This window comes from Chlorocebus sabaeus, chromosome 20 (genome assembly GCF_047675955.1).
Source record: "Chlorocebus sabaeus isolate Y175 chromosome 20, mChlSab1.0.hap1, whole genome shotgun sequence".
NCBI classification, from domain to species: domain Eukaryota; kingdom Metazoa; phylum Chordata; class Mammalia; order Primates; family Cercopithecidae; genus Chlorocebus; species Chlorocebus sabaeus.
Window position 1 is genome coordinate 21409906 of NC_132923.1, and position 19119 is coordinate 21429024.

At 42.5% G+C, this 19119-nt stretch overlaps 1 long non-coding RNA gene across 2 annotated transcripts in view; it reads right to left on the reverse strand.

The window, feature by feature from the left end:
- Positions 1–580: 580 nt before the first annotated feature.
- The window catches only part of LOC103224158 (uncharacterized), a 121117-nt gene continuing 102578 nt past the window's right edge, over positions 581–19119 (reverse strand). The window contains exons 1-5 of one of the 2 annotated variants that reach the window (XR_005240355.2): positions 8210–8753; positions 7633–7732; positions 5681–5853; positions 5132–5214; positions 581–1934 (exon numbers count right to left, since the gene is read on the reverse strand). This is a non-coding gene — a long non-coding RNA (uncharacterized lncRNA). Of the gene's footprint in view, positions 1935–5131; positions 5215–5680; positions 5854–7632; positions 7733–8209; positions 8754–19119 lie in introns of those variants that run through there. The other variant, XR_012089971.1, reaches the window with a different exon arrangement.

Here is a 19119-nt window from a genome sequence, read left to right on the forward strand (position 1 = left end):
GAGTTCTTTGTATTTCTACCTTTCTTCAGTGATTTAAAACTTGTTTAAGATGCGTGTTTTAGAGAGAGTGAGCCAGAGAAAAGGAGAAGAGATTCACCAGGTTTGACAATTCTGATGAAGGGGCAATTGAAGCATCAGAGGCTGATTCTTCAGGAGCTATGGAAATAGCAGGACCCAGAGGGCAGCAAAAGCCATTCTTGGAGAGAAGAGATCCTCTCTCTGATTTGTAGGAAGGTGACAGCCTTCAGCTCCTTCCAAGCTCCTCCTTTGACATGGGGGATGGGAAGTGGCAAGACAAGGGCAAAGAAAGCAGCCTCCCTGGGGTGCCCAGGTCCAGGTTGCCAGCATCCAGAGCTGAGCCCAGGCTGGACACTAGACCCAAATCCTCCCTTCCTAACTGTTTTGAGGGAAGCAAGGCAGAGGCACCTTAAGCCGATGGTTCACACCCGGCATCTCCCACTGTGAGTAGGGAAAATTTGGGACAAGCCCTGATGTGTGCAGTGAAAGTTGTCTTTCTGGATTTGCAAGTAGATGAATAAGGTTGAGTTTTACAGAAAACATGTTTCCAAACACATTCGCCACAGGCCAAACATCGCTTCAGAGGAGCTTTATTTTTAGAAGAGCTTTAAAAGTATTTTCTTTATGGTACTTGAGACTAAATTCAGTCCCTGTGATGACTTGAAATCCCATTTACATAGACCTTCTGAGACTGGAGAGTCATTTGACAACTTCTCACCACAGCGGTGCTGCACGCTTCATGAGCACCAGAGGAAACGCACCTGGAAACTGGGAGTGGAGACGCTGGGAAACCTCGGGCAGCTACACTCATCCAATTCCTGCTTTTAATGTCTGACGGAAACTGCAAGTTCAGAGAACCAAGTTCCTATTTGGCTTTGTCACAATCTTGAGCGTGTCACAACTTTTCTAAATCTCAGTTTTCCTATTTATATAAGAAAGAATTGCAAAAGTCCATTTACTTCCTAACCCAGAAACCACAGACACACCTGAGACACATTTCATGGATCAGTAAGTCTGGGATTGCTTGAACATGAGTAAGGATGGAGTGAGGATTTAGCCGCATGCTGTGCCACCTTCTTCCCCATGAGTAGGAGAGAAAGCATTCCATCAGGGGACACTTTGGAAGTCACATGACCTTCCTAAATATCGCTGGGGTCTCAGGGACTTCAAGTCAGGATGCCATTATCAGGACCAAATCTTTAAATCTTTAAAACTCACCCAAATCGATATGCTGTTGGCTGTGGGACATCCAGAAGACGTGGTAACTACCTCAGTGTCTTCCATGAAGACGTCTCACATGATCTGAAAACTCAGTCATGTTCCGAGGAAGTCCAGAGCTTACTAACCTTCCACCTCAGACTGCAGCACATTAGAGCCATTCTTTTAAACAATTATTTGTGTGTCTTCAAAATGTATTATCTTCTTCTTCTTTTTTTTTTTTTTTTAAGACAGAGTCTTGCTCTGTCACCCAGGCTGGAGTGCAATGGTATAGTCTCAGCTCACTGCAACCTCCGTCTCTCTGGTTCAAGCAATTCTCCTGCCTCAGCCTCCCGAGTAGCTGGAGCTACAGGTGTACGCCACCACGCCCGGCTAATTTTTGTATTTTAGTAGAGACGAGGTTTTACTGTGTTGCCCAGGCTGGTCTCGAACTCCTGAGCTCAGGCAATTTACTCGCCTAGGCCTCCTAAAATGCTAGGATTACAGGCGTAAGCCACTGCGCCTGGCCTAAATCTACTATCTTCTTAATGAGCTTTGGGCCGCAGAGCCCGTAGGCTATACTTCGGTGTCCTTTTTGCCCTTCAAAGAACAGGAAGCTGATATTCCACATATGCATCAGCCAGGTTGGTGGGTTGGTGGGTTGGGCTGCAGGAAGCTTGGGGAGACTCCAGGTTACCTCTCCAGAAATTCCTAAAGGACTGCATGAAGAGAAAGGGGAGAGAACCATGAAGCTACGTTTCAAAACAGCCCAAGAAAGCAAGCTCTCCACCCCAACAGGCCAAAGATCTCAACCTCACACCTAACTCAGAAGGGTTAACACTCAAAGCAATGTAAAAATGAAAGGATTTTTCCCCTTCACGAGTCTAGCAAAACCGCAGCAACAAAAAATGCTTCTGTGTTCTAGGTAGTAAGCAGCAAGTTTGCTGCCACTGGGGATATAAAGGCAGTGTCCTCAAGCAGGGTGTCAAAAACCACATGCTCCTGTCCCAGAATGATAGCCCAGGTTCTCAGGAGCCCATCTGTGCTTTTCCTCTCTGTTTTTCTCCCAGAAATATATCCATAAGTTAATCAGACTCCCCAGGTGCGCTGGAGTCACCAGCCACCTCAGAGGGCCAAGCTGGCCCACAGGGATGCTTTAAAACCTACTTTACAAAAGGAAGAAAAAATTCTCTTCCACTCCCAGACTGATAAGAAACTAATGAAAAGGAATAGAAACATTACCAAGAAGTGACAACACATTCCATTTAAAAAGAATCCTCAAGTGCAGTAAACACTCCATTACACATATATGACTTCACTATTTAACAAGTTTTCCACCCAATTTGGCATCACAGGGTGACATTCCCCCCACCTCTCTGCCCACAAATGTTTCAAGGTATCTCAGAACCTGTCAGTAGTCCATGAGGATTCAGGAAATGCTGATGCATTTTAATATCAGCCAAAACAAGCACAATACGTGTAAGCCTGCTACTCTCCTCCCCTGCCCACCCCCACTCTCTCTTTTTATGCCTCCTCCTCACATACACAGAGGCGCACAGGAGCACACAGGCACATACAATTCCAAAGTGAATTCTTCATGATTTGGGGTGTTTTCCAGAGCTAGGGGTTATCCATATTCCTGTTCCTCTAGAGCCTTCACTGTGGCCCATTCTGTTATCTTGATCAAGGAAGCAGCAGTCTTGACATCTCACCCTGTGCTTTTGTTAGAAACAGAAAAACAGCAGGAATTTCACAGGATTGGACCAGACTCTCAGCGGTGCAAATCTGGGACGTGTTAGAGACGTGAAAACAGCTCCACATTTGCATGGCGCCTTCCTTTCTCCGAGCTCAGGATGAGCAAGAGACTTTTCAGTGGGGGACTCACTAGCAAGACAGGGTCTCATCCAGCCCATCAGCCAGGCCTCTGCGCCTGACCGACTCCTCCTGACCACAAAAGGCCTCCCTGGCCTTCTGCAGGCAGATTGGACCCCATCCCTTCAGCATTCCTGACTCCACAGTTCCAGGCTAAATTCCCAGTTGATAATCCAGTCTCCATTTGTTTCCCCTCTCCACAAAATTTTAAATGAGAAATGTGTTGCTCTTCATTTCCTGTCTCACCCTCTCCACCGGTTTTTAAAGTCTGCCACTTCCCCCATCCCCCAACCCCAGAAGCAGATGTCCTTCAGTGCCCCAAAAGTGCCATGCCAAGTGGCTGCATGAACTCTAGTTGGTGTCCTGAGCTGACAACACGGGCAGGGAGCTTCAGGATCTGTCTGATTCAGAGTGGTCTAGCTGGCCAAGATGTAATCTGCTGGATCCGGGCTCATGTTGAGCTCTCCACTGGAGGCTCCTTGTGCAACTGGCCCTACTCCCCAGTCCACCCTTGCACCTATTTCCTCCCTTCCCTTAGGAATCATATCTTCAGGCCTCTGATGTTCTGTGCTAAGGAAGGGACAGGCATCATTCCCCTGTTCCCAAATTTGCTCATCGCAAGCAGCAGGGGAGATGGAGATGTTACGCCCCTGTTTGTGGGAGATGAATGCACACACACACAGCTTGGTTCTCTACCCTTGGAAGGCAGGGTTCTTTATTCCCACTTCCCAAAGGAAGTGGCTATTTCAAAACCAGCTTAGGGGATATGAAGATAGCCGACCATTCTTGTTGTCCAAAAAGAGAGCAAGATTATCCAGAAGGTGAGAGGCCATCTGTGGTTGGTTTGAATACGTTCTTTAAGTTTTACATTGAAGCTGATTCTTTTCCCATACCATTTCCATAATGTTTGTCTTCTTTCTTTTTCCACAAAACACTGTCCTCCTACCCCTCACCGTTTGGGTCTCTCAAGGCTTATTAAATTAACTTGAGAGTAAAAAACACAGAACTCACCCCCAAGCACACTATTAGTGCCCAATAACCTGAATCCTGAAACAAAACTGTGAAGTTCAGATTTTCTCCAACGCTCACCCCACCCCTCATCCTCATACTTCGCCAGTCTATCTCCCCATCTCGGCGTCCTCCTGAGCCTTCCCGGCAGCCTTGGGCAAGCCGCAGAGGCACTACCCACACCTTCCCTTTCTGAGCTATCCCTTACGCTCTAAGTTCACCTCTTACCCTAATGCTTAATCTCGCAAACTAGTTCAAACCCATGTGTTAATGGGTGATAATGGGAAATAATAAGAACAATTTCTACATGTATTGAATGAAATACTTTTCAAAGCCTCTTCAAGGCTTTTACATTAATCATTTTATTTAGTAATGTTATTACATTGACCCATCAGTCAGACAGGTACTTAGGCTACAATTTTCTTCTCCATTTTGTGGGTGAGGAAACTAAATTTCTTAGAGTGTATTTGTATGGCGCAAAATCACAGAGCAAGAAGGGTGGAGAGCTGAGATCAGACCGTAGCTTTTCTGGAGCCTGGTTCCCATACTGCGGCTGGATGGTTACTCTTTGCAGCCTGTGTGTCTTCTTTTGAAAGAGAATAGCTGGAATAGGCAATGCCTTAATTGTCTCACAAAGTAGAGACATGCTAGAACCATTTGGGATACTTGTTCATAGTGCACATTCATGGGAACCACCCCAGACCTACCGAATCTGAATCTCTGAGAGTGGCCTCCGCCCAGAAACCTGCAAATTAACATATTTCTAGGATGATTCCTATGCACACTTATGTCTGAGAACCTTTTCCTTAAGTCAAAGAACTAGATTTCTAATGGTGAAATTTTAGACTTCGAAGAAAGAAATAGTAAAATCTACGTGAGAAACAAACTGTCGTGTTTAATGCCATTCATACTTTCTGAGGGCTCACCTACTATGTGTCTGCTCCTTCACCCTGGAGCTGCCAGGCTCTGTCTAAGTATTGTTTCCACAACTCCTACCCCACTCCAAGGCTATTTCTATCCAACCAGGAGCACCCACCTGCAATTTGGAGGAGGGGTCTTGTCCTATGCTTCTTTCTGTTTCATGTCCTCAGTCTCCATGTTCTGTTTTGCTGGATGTTGCTAAACATAAACCCAAAAAGGAGAAGAAAGTATAAAAGGGTATGAAGAAAACACACTCTTCTTCCTTTCAGAACATTTTTCTCTCACTATCTTGCAAGAATAATACATTATTACCATAGACCAAATCCCCACTGTGACTATGTCCAGGTACAATTCAAAAACATCTGGATAACTGATTGACTTCTTCTCTTTTCATTTGAATGTACACCATTGTGTACAACCAGCCTGTGAGTTCCCCTGCGGGAAATGCTGAGGATGTGAATCCATCCCTTGTCTCTTTAATTAAAGTTGCAAAAACATCAGGAGGGTCTCAGCCTTGCAAACACTGAGAGCCTTTCCTGGAAATAGCTCTACCTTTTGTATTAACAGATGTCATGGGGCAGTTGGGTCAGAGAGTGTTGTTTTAAAATTCTCAATCAACCTTGCAAGAGGTTTTTCATTAGACAGTTCCTGGATAGCACCCCACCCTTTTCTGTTTTCAACTTGCACATCACTTCGTGTAGCTTTTCTCCTCTGATTCATCTTGAATGTTTGTCATGTGAACCAGAAATCACCCAAAGGCCAGCTCCTCAGATCTGTGATGGCCATGACATGCCGTCAGTTGATTTCCCTGGATTGGGCCGCATTTGCCTCCTGAAACTGAGAGTGAGCAGCTTTGTGATTATGCAATATTAGGCACATCTGCCTGACTTCAAACATCTGGCTGAAAAGTGGAAAATGCTTTTAAAAAATTAAGATGCTTAACATCATGGTGACAAAGTTCTAGATACTGGACAGAATTTTTTTAAATCAGCTCCGTTTTAGGTTGTTGGTTTCAATGCCTCTTTGCATGTTGTTTTGTTGACATCAAGCAGCCTTTCAGGCATGAATTCTTCTGTCCCAAGGAAAGGAAGCAAGCTTCTAGAAGGGAAGCACTGCGTGCCTTCACCCAGATAGGGGACTGAGTCAGCAAGGAGAACTAAGAGGAAAAGAACACTTCACAGACGTAGAGGAGTGAAAAGACTGAATGCACAGGAGAGTAGAGCCAGAGATTGTGGAATCCTGAAGATAAGCAAGTCTGTGTTTGGCGATGGCCTAGCAATTAGACCCAAGATTTGACAACAACAGCTAAAGAGAAACAGAGATAAGTCAGTGGAGCTGACTCCCTCAAGAAATTGAGCTGGGAGTGCAGGAGTGGGTCCGAGTGGACGCCAACATCCCTGAGATGATCACAGCATCTCGGCATGTGCTCAAATCATGGAGAACAGCCACAGATTGTCCACACTGGAGTCACGTTATAAATGCAGTGAGGCAATAAATGGTGCAAGTATGAAAGAGTTGGCTTCCAAAGTGGGCTGTGCTCAGAAGCAGAGTAGATACAAGGATTATCCCAGCCCAGCTCATCATTTGGGCATGCACAGGGAGAGAAGTGGTGCCCCCAGGACTTCCTCATCCTCCTCCACATTACTCCCAGCCAATCCTGCTCCCTCATCCCATTGCCTGAGAGGTTCTGGCAAGGCTGTCAATCCTTGTCCTTGTGCTACAGGATCAGTCTCTGTGTGCTGGCTGCAGAAACATTCCAGGGCCTATAGCTCTGTTTAATCAGCATACAGCAGAAGGTGAGAGGGGACAGAAGTGAGAGTCCACCCAAGGAGAGCACCACAGGAGGAGAGATTGGCCCCCATGGAAATGGACTCTGAACCTCTGACATCTTGGAGCCAAAGTCAAGTAGCAGTGGAGGAATCAGCTCAGAGAGAGAAACAGTGCTCAGGCAAAAAGAAACCCTTGGATTCACACTACTCTTGAAAGTGGGTCTCCAAAAGTCAAGGCTGAGTGTAACATGACTGATACCTGACAAGTCAGTATCATGGGGAGTGGCAGAAAGAGCACTGGGCTGAGAGTCTGAAAACTGAATTCTTGATCTGACCATCACAAATTTCTTGTGTGACCCTAGGCAAATCAGTTAATGTCTTTGGGGCTTAGTTTCCTCATCTGTAAGTGAAAGGGGTTAGGTGGGCAATCTATATGGCTTTCTTCAGCTCTGACTTCCAATCCCATCTGGTTCAGGGAGGAGGGAGGTGAGGGAAGTGCAGAGGCACTAGATGATGGGGTATTGCTGCCAAAATCACCCTTTCCCCCTCCCCTGTCCTACTCTCTCATGGACATGCCCTTTATTATCTTGTTGTTGTTGATGTAGTGTGTTTTTCCCACAGAACTCTGTGGGATAGGACAGCAGAGCACAGACAGGGCAGATAGGAAAGGAGGGTGTGAGCGGGAAAGGGGAGAAAGGGCCTTTCCAGCATTTCCCAAGCCCCTGTTCTCCAGGCCACAGGCTGAGCAAGTGTGCCTTCCAGACTGGGAATCCGAGAAGGCCAAGAACCGTCAGCTTTCCCCTCCCCCAAACTCTGCACCCTTTCACCAGTGCTCCCCGTTCCACACCAAGGCACCGATCACTGTTCTCTGCCACATCCTACTCTCTCCAGACTTCTTTGGGACGCTGACTCCTTCCTATAAGGCCAAGAAGTGAAGTTGGTAGGATCTGTAAAACACAGTATACTTCTGATATTAGAGAGTTTTTGCTACAGAATGAAATATCTCAAATCAGCGATTTATAGCAACAACTATTTTATTTGCTTCAATTCTGAGTCACTTAGGTGGTTCTGGTCTGGAATGACTTGGCTGTGGCTACATGGTCTAGGATAGAGCTGTCCAATAGAAATATGATACAGACCACATACGTGTTCAAAATTTTCAAGTAGCCACATTTTTAAATCAAAAGAAACTAGTAAAGTTAATTTTAATATTTTAAAATTTAACCTGATATACTCACAATATTATTATTTCAGTATATAATTTACAGAAAAATTATTAATGAAATATTTGGCATTTGTTTTATCATACAAATTTTCAAAATCCAGTGCGCATTTTAAAAAATATATACAGTACATCTGCACATGGACTACCCATGTTTTAAATGTTTAGTAGCCACCATATTGTCACTCAGGACCTCACTCACGTCTGAGGTCTCTCAGTTGGGATGACTGGCACGGCTGGGATGGCTGAAGCCTCTTGTCATACAGCCTCTTATCCTGTAGGTTTGTTCTCCCATCAAGCTTTTATCAGTGCAGGTTTGTTCACATGGTGGGAGAAGAACTCCCAGCAGCAAGATAGTCCCAATGCAAAAGTGCTTTTTAAATCTGTTTCATGTTTGCTAAAGCTCCATTGGCCAAAGCAAGTCACATGACCAAGCCCCAGCATCTGTGTGAGAGGGATCTCCCTGAGGCTGTGGTTACCTGGAGGTAACAAAGAGAAGGTCATTTCTCCTGGTCCCCCAGGGCCGGGGAAAGCACCCACCATCACCAATCCCCTCCTCTCTCCATCATAGCAAAGTTCAAAACAGAGAAAAACACAGAAAAGGAAAATTTAAATAATCTGTTAACTCCATCTCCGACAGATAACTACTGTCAACTTTTGGTTATCTCTCCACTATTTTTTCTGTACATGCATACATAGACATTTTACAAATTTGCAATCAAATTATACAATACTCACTATTTGCATTTTACAGCATATCCTAACATGTTTCCATGTTATTAAAAATTCTTCTCAGACATGAATTTTAAGTTTATAACATTCTATTGTATAAATGTACCACAGTTTATGTAAATAATCCCTTATTGCTGAATGGCTGTTTCTCATTTTTCACACTTCTAAGTAATAAGGAAATGAACAATACTAGTTCACATATCCTCCATTCATTCGTGCCTATTTGTGAAGAATGGATTTCTAGAAATAGAATTTCTAGGTCAAAAATATTGCATACTTCATGGTGTCAGATTCATTTTCTCATTCAACAAATACTTACTAATCATCTATAATGTCCAGGCACTCTTAAAGGTGCTAGGGATGCAGAAGTGAAAAAAGCAGACAAAATCCCACCCTCACAGAGGAGCTTCCATTCAGCTCCCTTCAGTAAAGGGAGGTTGCAATAAGCAAAGAAGTAGTATATTATCTAGTGGGTTTGAGACTGATAAATGCTATGGGGGAAAGCAGGTAGGGAATGCGGATGGGGAGGACCAAGTAGGGGGAGAACTACAAATGTAACTAAGGTTGCCAGGATAGGCTCACTCACATGACATTTGCTTAAAATATATGCTCAGTCTCTTCCTTCAGGGTATGTAACATTAGGGAAGGGCAGGACCAGTGGGGCAAAGCACTCAAAATGTGACCAGAAAGGCCAGAGTCCAACACATCTCTGTCATTGTTCTTCCATGAGTCATACTATTTGCCTTCACCTGTACATGCCTGTAAAGTTTTAGCCAGACCTCAGGCTGTCAAGCCGAGGGTCCGTGGGGGAGAGCTCCCACATTGCTAGCCCCAGAGGTACACACACAATGGTACCCATATAACTCTGGATGACAAACACAGTGAGGGAGATGTTGTGGGGGCAGTAGGGTCTTTGAGAATTTTTCCCATAGGCCAACTCTCAGTCTCCTAGGAGTAAACTCAGCTCTTTAGTCAAATGTTCCTTCTGATTGGCCAGAAATCCCCCAGCAGCTGCAATCAGTTCCTTTTCCTTTTCAGAAAGCTCAAACCACGAATACAGAACCTCTTCTACAATCATATCAAAGTGTTTGGAAACACTGAACATTGAGTATATGTCGAATAAATGCATGAAGATTAAAGAAATGAGTAAATTATTTGAATTAATTAAAGAAACACTTTTATTTAAGGGAGGTGAAGAAGGCTTCACTAGTCACACAGCAAGCCCTTGACATCATGGAGACAGAGTGAGAGACAGATGATAGCGGTCCCGTGAAAAGAGACCTGAGGTCTAACTGTAACTCTCTCATGAACTAGGTTTGTGTCTTTGAACACAATATTAATCTCTGAAATTGTCACCTTTTTTCTGGACATATAACATAGAACAGTGTACATCTCTACCCCTGAGGACTGGGTCATAGAAAACACCTAGAAAAATCTCCCAGAAACCATTCTTTGCAGCTACCCACAAAAGCTTTCATATGATATGCCTATTATGTGTCATGCATTGATCTAGGTATTGGGGAAAACTGTTCTGGGTGTTGGAGATAAATAAGAAAAGTCAGTCCAAATCTACATTCTACAGGGGGAAGTAAATATATAAGTGTATGAATACAACCAGGTATCAGTATGTACCATAAAGAAAAATTAGGAAAATGGTGATGATGTCATAGAAAATAACTGAGTTTTCCTTTAAGTTGGGTGATCAGGAAAGCCTTCTCTGAGGAAGTGACACTTAAGATCTAATGCCAAGCAGGAGCCAGGCATACAACAATCAGAGACAAGGGGAGTAACACCAGTCTTGCAGCAGGAATGATATTGGCTTGGCATGTTCAAGAAACAGAGAGGATGCCAGCAAGCTGGCATGTTGGGGAATGTGAGATTGGTGTGAGATGAGGGATAGAATAAGGAAGTCATGCAGGAGTTATGATTTTAACCTAAAAGCCATTGAAGGGTCAAGCCACTGAAGAACTTTAAGTAAGAATTTGCATTGTTATTTGATTTGTGTATGGAAAATGAAGAAGGGATTGAAGGAAAGAGTAAAAATAGAAGAATCAGAGAACAGGCTACTACTGCTCTTCTATAGTGATCTTGGTAAGAGACAGAAGAAGGGTTAGAGCAGGAGTGGTAGAGAAGAAAGAAGTACACTGATTTTGTTGTATTTTTCAGTAGGATTTCTCATGGATGAGACTTTGGCTTGGGCTAGTGGGTAGATAACAGGGTGATTTACAGAAATAGAGAAAACTATGGGAGTCGCTGACTTGGAGGTAAACCTCAAAATATTTGTTTTGTCTTTGTCAACTTGGAGAAGCATACTAGCTATCCAAGGGAGATGTTGAGTAGACAGTTGGAAATTAGTCCATAATTTCAGGTAGAGGTTAGGTTTGCAAGGCACAGTTCTAAGGTGGTAGGATATGGCCATGATTCAGTGTGATCACTTATTAACTCCTCTCATTAAGTTGTCATAAAAAAAAGAATAAGTGGTTATAAGAACAGTAAGGAACACTAACTCAGCTTCATAAAACCAGAATAATCTGCCACTTTCTGAGCAAGCTGCTTCCCCCTCTCTGATCTTCATTTTGTTTGTCTGTGAAATGGAATTCGTGGTATTATCTACCAAGAAGCATTGTCCTGAAGCTCAAAGGAGCCAAAATTTGCAAAAGTGCCTGCATAGGGAGGTATCTAACACAATGTAGACCTTTTTCTCTTTTTTTTTTTCTTTTTTTTTTTTTTTTTTTTTTTTTTTTGAGGCAGTCTCGCTCTGTCACCCAAGCTGAAGTGCAGTGGTGTAGTCTCAGCTCACTGCAACCTCCACCTCCTGGGTTCAAGCGATTCTCCTGCCTGAAGGTCCTGAGTAGCTGGGACTACAGGTGCACGCCACCACACCCGGCTAATTTTTGTATTTTTAGTCGAGACAGGGTTTCACTATGTTGGCCAGGCTGATCTTGAACTCCTGACCTCATGATCTGCCCAACTTGGCCTCCCAAAGTGCTGGGATTACAGGTGTGAGCCAGTGGGCCTAGCCAGCCTTTTTCAATAAATGGTAGAGTATTCAATCTGAAAGCCTTCTAGAAAATGCAAAGAATAATGTGGGGACCACCCTCAGCAGCAGTCTTCTCCATGCCTCATGGACCTTTCCTTGGCAGCTTTGGTAAAGGCAAAATCACAGTGCAGAGCTTCATTTGAATCTGAAACCAGCTGCTTTGGGGGGGAAAATGGTGATAAATTTCTTGACAGCCGCGCTATTAGTCAGCCGATAACATATTTTTCACATTTAAACTTGAGCCAAGTGAGCAAAAGTAAAAATGCATTCTACAAATATTATTATTCCTTCTGGATGAATTTTTTTTTTTTTTTTTTTAAGGAAGTGTCTGCAAGGAGCCTATTTTGGGGGTTGGCTTGAGTTGTTTTCATGGCTAAGATCCAGGGAGGTTCATAGTAAGGGTTGCTCAATCTGCAGATAGTAGTTTTGTGGGTTATTTGTTGCCACTTTTAAGTGCCTAAAAGACCTCTTATTCCCATATCTTCCTAATTCAAAAGGAAGCTGCAGGACTCCTGACCACTAATAGTGAGTGCAGATCCTCCAAAATCAAAGGGTTGAAGAGGGAAGGGGGAAGGGCTGTTACTTCATTCCATGGTCATCTGTTCCTTTCTCATGTCAGTGGCAATTCCAAACTGGACCTGCTCCAGGATCCTGGTGGGAAAATCTGTAGACGGACTACCACAGCAAACAGTACGCTTGGGGAATGTACTTGTGGTGCTTCTGTCATAAAGGGGCCATTTGCACTCAAGAGGTTTCCACAGAGGACATCATCCCAGCATGGTGTGTCATAAAGAGGGCACAGGGCCTGCAGTGAGCCACTGGGGTCCCCCATGCTTAGGTGGAAGGAGGGGCCAGCAGGGCTCGGAGCAACCTGTAAACAGAAGACTGTGAATTGGCCAGCTCTGAGTGGGCACTAAATTCTGGGTGGGTAAATTAAGCCTTCATATGTCACAGGACTGGCTCTGCCAGGCAGGGTTTGGCAGTTCCCAAACCCTCATCCTGAAGTTGTTGGGAACACTAAAATCTCCCTGGAGCTTCTGTCTGAATGATGAGAGCTTCCCCTGGAGACTTTAAAAATAGTTTGTTAGGCTGGAAGGTGCATCTCGCTGTGGCAGCAAGTAGAATAATGAGGAATAGGCAGAAATCCAGGAACCAAATCAAAGCCGAGGGGAGCTGAGTCTCAGAGATGTGTACTCACCTGTGTGCTCCATTAAATCATAAATCCAGAGAGCAGATTGCATCTGGATTGCTGCCTCTAGGGAATTTTGGGCACATACATGAAGCTCAATACATATTTGTTGAATGACTGAATGAAGACTCCTCAAAGAAACTTAGTGTCAGATGACAGATCTCTTCCTTTCATTTTACCCAACTTCTTGACATTCCCTGAGGTCAAAGAGGCTCTTCCAGGGCAACATACATTGTAGAAAGGTAAGGTGAGGAATTCCAAGTGAGGAATTTCTTTTCCTTCCGGCATGTGATTAGGTCAGGACCAATCACCATTCACAGGACTGCATACACAGTAAGACTGCACTTTTGACAGGATATTGGTGAAAGCAAGGGGAAGTTGAGGAGGATCTGCTTTATCAGGATGAAGCATGTATACAACACAAATGACTCAGTTGTATATATGTGTCAATCATTGTATACAACACAGATGACTCAGTTGTATACATGTGTCAATCGTTATGAATGCATAATACCATTAGCACAATGGTCTTTACTAATAGATTATGGACACATGTCTTTGTAGTAAAACAAGCATGGGAACAAGACACCAAATTTAGAAAAATTATTATCTTTGGGGAGGAGAGGAATTGGAAGATGCACTCAGAAGTTTTCGATTGAACCTGAAATATTTTATCTTTTGTGCGAGCTACTAGGTACACAGGAGTTTGTTATATTATTATTTATACTTTTGGTTTACCGATAATATATCACAATAAAAAAGTTTAATACTACGTTTAATGTCTATGAATAACCCAAAACAACAGATAACCCTGAGCATATCTGCTTGGATCTGGAACATGCCATTTGATTTCAAAGGGAAGAGGAAGGGAAAGTAAAAGGTTCGACTTGCTTTTTCTTTTTTTTTTTTTTTTTTTTTTTTTTGAGACTGAGTCTTGCTCTGTCACCCAGGCTGGAGTGCAGTGGTGCGATCTTGGCTGTGATTCTCCTGCCTCAGCCTCCTGAATAGCTGAGATTACAAGCTCATTTTTATATTTTTGGTAGAGACAGGGTTCCTCCATGTTGGTCAGGCTGGTCTCAAATTCCTGACCTGAGGTGATCCACCCACCTCGGTCTTCCAAAGTGCTGGGATTACGGGCACGAGCCACAGTGCCTAGCCAACTTTCTGATTATTATATTTATTGTTATCAACATATATTGAGTGCTTGCTGTGTGCCAGGCATATAGTACATAGTCACTAAGGATGTTCCATGCATTATTATCATTGTAAGTGAGGATGCTAAAGCTCAGAGAAGTTAAGGAACTTGCCAACCTTACATGACCAGTAAGTAGGGAACTTGGAATTCAAATCCAGATCCATTTGCCTGAGTGGTCAGCAGTAAGAAGCTCTAAGCATGGGTAAAACTCCTGGGCAACTCAGCACCAATCCTAATTCACTGCTTGACACTGAGCAAGTCCCCGTCCACCCCCACCCTGTATCTGGGCTTTCTCTCAAGGCTGGATTATGGAGACAGTAATAATCAGCTACCACCTGCAAGGACTTTCTAGTTGAAAATGTGCAAATCTCTTTGTAGGCCTTGGACCAGACGAGTCACATACAGTTGTGTACAGTGAGACAAAGTAAAGGTCCCATGCATTGTCCCTCCCTTGGTGCCAGCCCCTGCTACTTCCTCTCATGGTCACCTCTTTACTCAGCTTGACCCTCCCTGTTGACACTTCCACTGTCAACTCTGTGAAAGTGGGATAAGTTCAAAAATGGCTTCTTAATTAGGCCATTAGATTCCAGATCTAAAATGCGTTTTTTTCTTTTATTGTTTGTCTTTTATTTATGCTTAATATAACAAGTAACACGTGAATACATTTTTATGACAATAAAACTAAATTTTCCACTAAACACTATGCCAGGCTAACCTCCCCAGAGGTAACACTGTTTTCTGTTTGGTGCATATTCTAGTTTTTCTCCAGTCACTCACACATCCATGTATGTGTCTATAAAATATAGTGTGGAGAAATTTATAAAAGTTGTATTATACTATATCATGCTAGAACTTGGTTTGCCTTTTTTTAACTGTTTTTTAATCAAAGTTATACAAGCAAATAGTCAACTAGATCAAAGTTTATGAAGTCAAATGGCCGTCCCCAGCCTCCCTGCCCCCTGCATTTCTTTCTCCCTGCGTCAACCCCTTGCATTTCCTCTTGCTGGTTCTTTGGGTTCTTTGAGTATTTACTTCCTACCTCTTAAAATATTTGCTACGTTTTTCTCCAGTTTTAGGAATTATCAACTAAGTTTTCACAGTAAAAGGTGAAGTTTGGCTCTTCCCTTCCCCCCACCCCCTGCCCACTCTGCCACATACATTCTTCCCATCCCTTCAACCTCTCAATATACGTAGATCACAACTTTGATTAGAACAATATTTCATATAATGACTATTATGCAACTCACAGCTGAGTTTTATGGTAAGCTCTAATTAATTCCTTCCCTGCAGAACTTTTTGCTTTCTCTAGATTTAATAATTATCTTTTCCCCCATTTTCTTCTTTTCCTAACTATGATTAATTCAACAAACTCAGTACCAATTGTTTGCATTTTCTCTCAACATATTCAGATACTCCAGGTAATCTGTTAACTATATCTTCTAGAAGACGCCTGTCCTGGAGTTTTCTCATCTGCTACTATCTGATTTTTTTTTTTTTTTCCTCCTCCAGGTGCACATCTCTCATCACAGGATCTCCCTTAACCATCATCCTGAGAATTCTCACTTCTCTCCTGTATTGGGTCTCCTACTTCCTGGATCCTTTGTCTTCCTCTTGCTTGATTTTCTGTCTCCCTTAATGGAACACATTCTGTGGTAGGTTCCTGAGAAAAGGTACATGGAAGGCAAGTTGAGATCTTCAATGTCTGAAAAGGGGTTTACTCTGCACTGACCCTTGATTGATAGTTTGGCTGGGTATAGACTTCCAGGTATAAGTTGATTACATTGAAAATGTTTAAAGCATTACTCCATTTTTTTCTCATTTCCAGTGTTGCTATTGAGAAATCCAAAGCCTTTTTGCTTCGTGATCTTTTGTGTATGAACAGTTTGTTTTTTTCTGAAAATGTATAGGATCTTCCCTTTATAACCAATATTGGTAGGCAAAACATTAAGTATTGCATGTGCCCCTCTGGGTTTTCCAGCTTCTCCCATAGTTAGGTTGGAGCCATGTTCTTGCAAGTGGCCTGGGAGCAGAAGTGACAGATGTCAACTCCAAGCTAAGGAAGCTAAAAGCCAGTGTGCCTCCTTCAACCCTATTTTCTCCTGCCACAGGTACTTCAAGGGACACATGATTCAAGTGACATGTTTACAAGGTGAAGTGGAACCACCTGAAAGATATTAGACCAAGCCCATCCAACTCACAGCCCATGGGCCACATGCAGCCCATGACAGCTTTGAATGCGAACCAACACAAATTTGTAAACTTTTTCAAAACAGTATGAGACTTTTTTGTAATTTTGTTTTTTGTTTTTTGTTTTTTAGCTCATCAGCTATCATTAGTGTTACTGGATTTTATGTGTGGCCCAAGACCATCATTCTTCTTCTTCCAGTGTGGCCCAGGAAAGCCAAAAGATTGGACACTCCTGCACTAGATTTTGTATAAATGAGAAACAGTTTCGTTAAGCTACTGAGATTTTTGAGGATTGTCTGCTTCAGGAGCTGGCATTCATAATCCTGACGAATACACCAATATTCTGGAACTTCACATGTATGTGCTTGGATGTGGATCTATTTTTAACCATTGTGCTAGATACTCAGTGGGTCCTGAAGACTCATAGCCTTTAGTTCTGAAAATTTTATTTCATTGATATTTTCCTCCCCTTTGTCTTCTCTGGTTTCTTTTTTGAGCTCCTATTATTCAGTTACCAGACCTCCTGGATTATTCCTCTAATTTTATATCTTTTCCTGCTAATTTTCATTTCTTTTTGCTATAGTTTCTGAAATATTTCTTCCATTTTATCTTTCAATCTTTCTACCAAATTTTAACTTGTTATGTTAATAACTTTCAAGAGCTCTTTTTCTTACCATAGAAGTCCAAAGATCTTTCTCCACATTTGATATATTATTCCCATGCATGATTTTTTTTTGCCTTTACTGTAGATACGTGCCTATAACCCATTATTGTTTTGCACATTTTAAAACCTTATATGAATAATCTACTAATGTATCATTCTCTGGTTCACTTTATTTATTTATTCACATTGATAAATGTAGTTCCAGTTGATCCATTTCACTGCTATATAGATTATCATGATTATACCGCAGTGTATTTGTGCGTCCGTATGTGGCTGGCCATTTATGATATTTCCATATTGTTGCTGTGGCCCACATTTCAGAAACAGAAAATCGGAGTCTCAGAGAGGTACTCACCTGTGTGTGCCATTAAACCACAAACCCAGAGAATAGATTGTCTCCGGATTGCTGCTTCTAGGGAATCTGGGACCCATGGATGAAGCTCGATACGTATTTGTTGAATGACTAAATGAAGTTTGCTCAAAGATCCTTAGGGTCAGATCCAGTCCCAGAACACAGGTCTCCTCCTTTTCATTCTACCCAACTGCCTGACATTTCTGAAGCCAAGATGGTTCATCCAGGGTAACATACATTATAGAAAAGTTGTAAGGTGGGAAATTTGGAATAAGAACTGTTAAAAATTTCATCTATTACATGGATTGTCTGTCTTCCTTTAGTTCTGTCAGTTTTCATTTCATAAATGTAAAAGCTGGCCAGGCATAGTGGCTCATGCCTGTAATCTCAGCACTTTGGGAGGCCAAGGCGGGCAGATCACGAGGTCATGAGATCGAGACCATTCTGGCTAACACGGTGAAACCCCGTCTCTACTAAAAATACAAAAAATTAGCCGGTCGTGGTGACGGACACCTGTAGTCCCAGCTACTCGGGAGGCTGAGGCAGGAGAAAGGGGTGAACCTGGGAGGCGGAGCTTGCAGTGAGCCGAGATCTCGCCACTGCACTCCAGCCTGGGCAACAGAATGAGACTCCATCTCAAAAAAGTAATAATAATAATAATAAATGTAAAAGCTTTGCTATTAACTGAATACTCATTTATGATTGTTATGTCTTCCTAATGAATTCATTATGATGCCCTCATTTTATTATTATGAAATGCCTCTCTTTTCTTTGATCACATGCTCTCCCTTAGAGCCTATTTGTATATCTTCCTTTGTGAAGAGCCTGTTAAAATCTTTATTGGATCATTTGTCTTTTTAATACAGAACTGTAAGAATTCTTTATATATTTCAGATAGAAGTTTTTTGTCAGATACATGTGAGACAAATATTTCCTTCCAGTTTGTGGCTTGCCTTTTTCATTTTCTTAACAATGACAAAGAGCAAAAGTTTTTAATGTTCGTGAAAACTAAACAATGTTTAACAACTTTCATGGTTCACAGTTATTTTAATTCTATCTGTAAAATTTTTTGCTTATCTTGAGTTTGCAAAGATTTTCCTCAATGTTCTCTTGTAGAAGTTTTATGGTTTTAGTTGTTACTTTTAGATCTAAGATTAATTTCAAGACAATACTTATGTAAGGAATAAGTTAAATGCTGGGGTTTATTTTTTTTAAATGGATAGCCAATTGTTCCAACACCATTGTTGAAAAGACTAACCTATTCTCATTGAATTATCTTGATGCCTTTAGTAAAAATCAATCAACCATGAATGTGTGGGTCTGTTTCTGAATTTTCTGTTTTGTCTCATTAGCATAGTTATCTATCCTTACATGAATATCACACTCTCTTGTTTACTATAGCTTCACAGTTTACTATAACTTCACAGTTTACTATAGCTTCACAGTATTAAAATCAAGTAGTTTAATCCTCTGAATTTCTTTCTCTTTTAAAAATTATTGGCCGGGTGCAGTGGCTCATGCCTGTAATCCCAGCACTTTGGGAGGCCAAGGCGGGCGGATCACGAGGTCAGGCAAGACCATCCTGGCTAACACGGTGAAACCCCGTCTCTACTAAAAATACAAAAAAATTAGCCGGGCTTGGTGGCAGGTGCCTGTATCCCAGCTACACGGGAGGCTGAAGCAGGAGGATGGTGTGAACCCAGGAGGCGGAGCAACACTCCAGCCTGGGGTATCGTCAGTCCTTTGCTGTTCT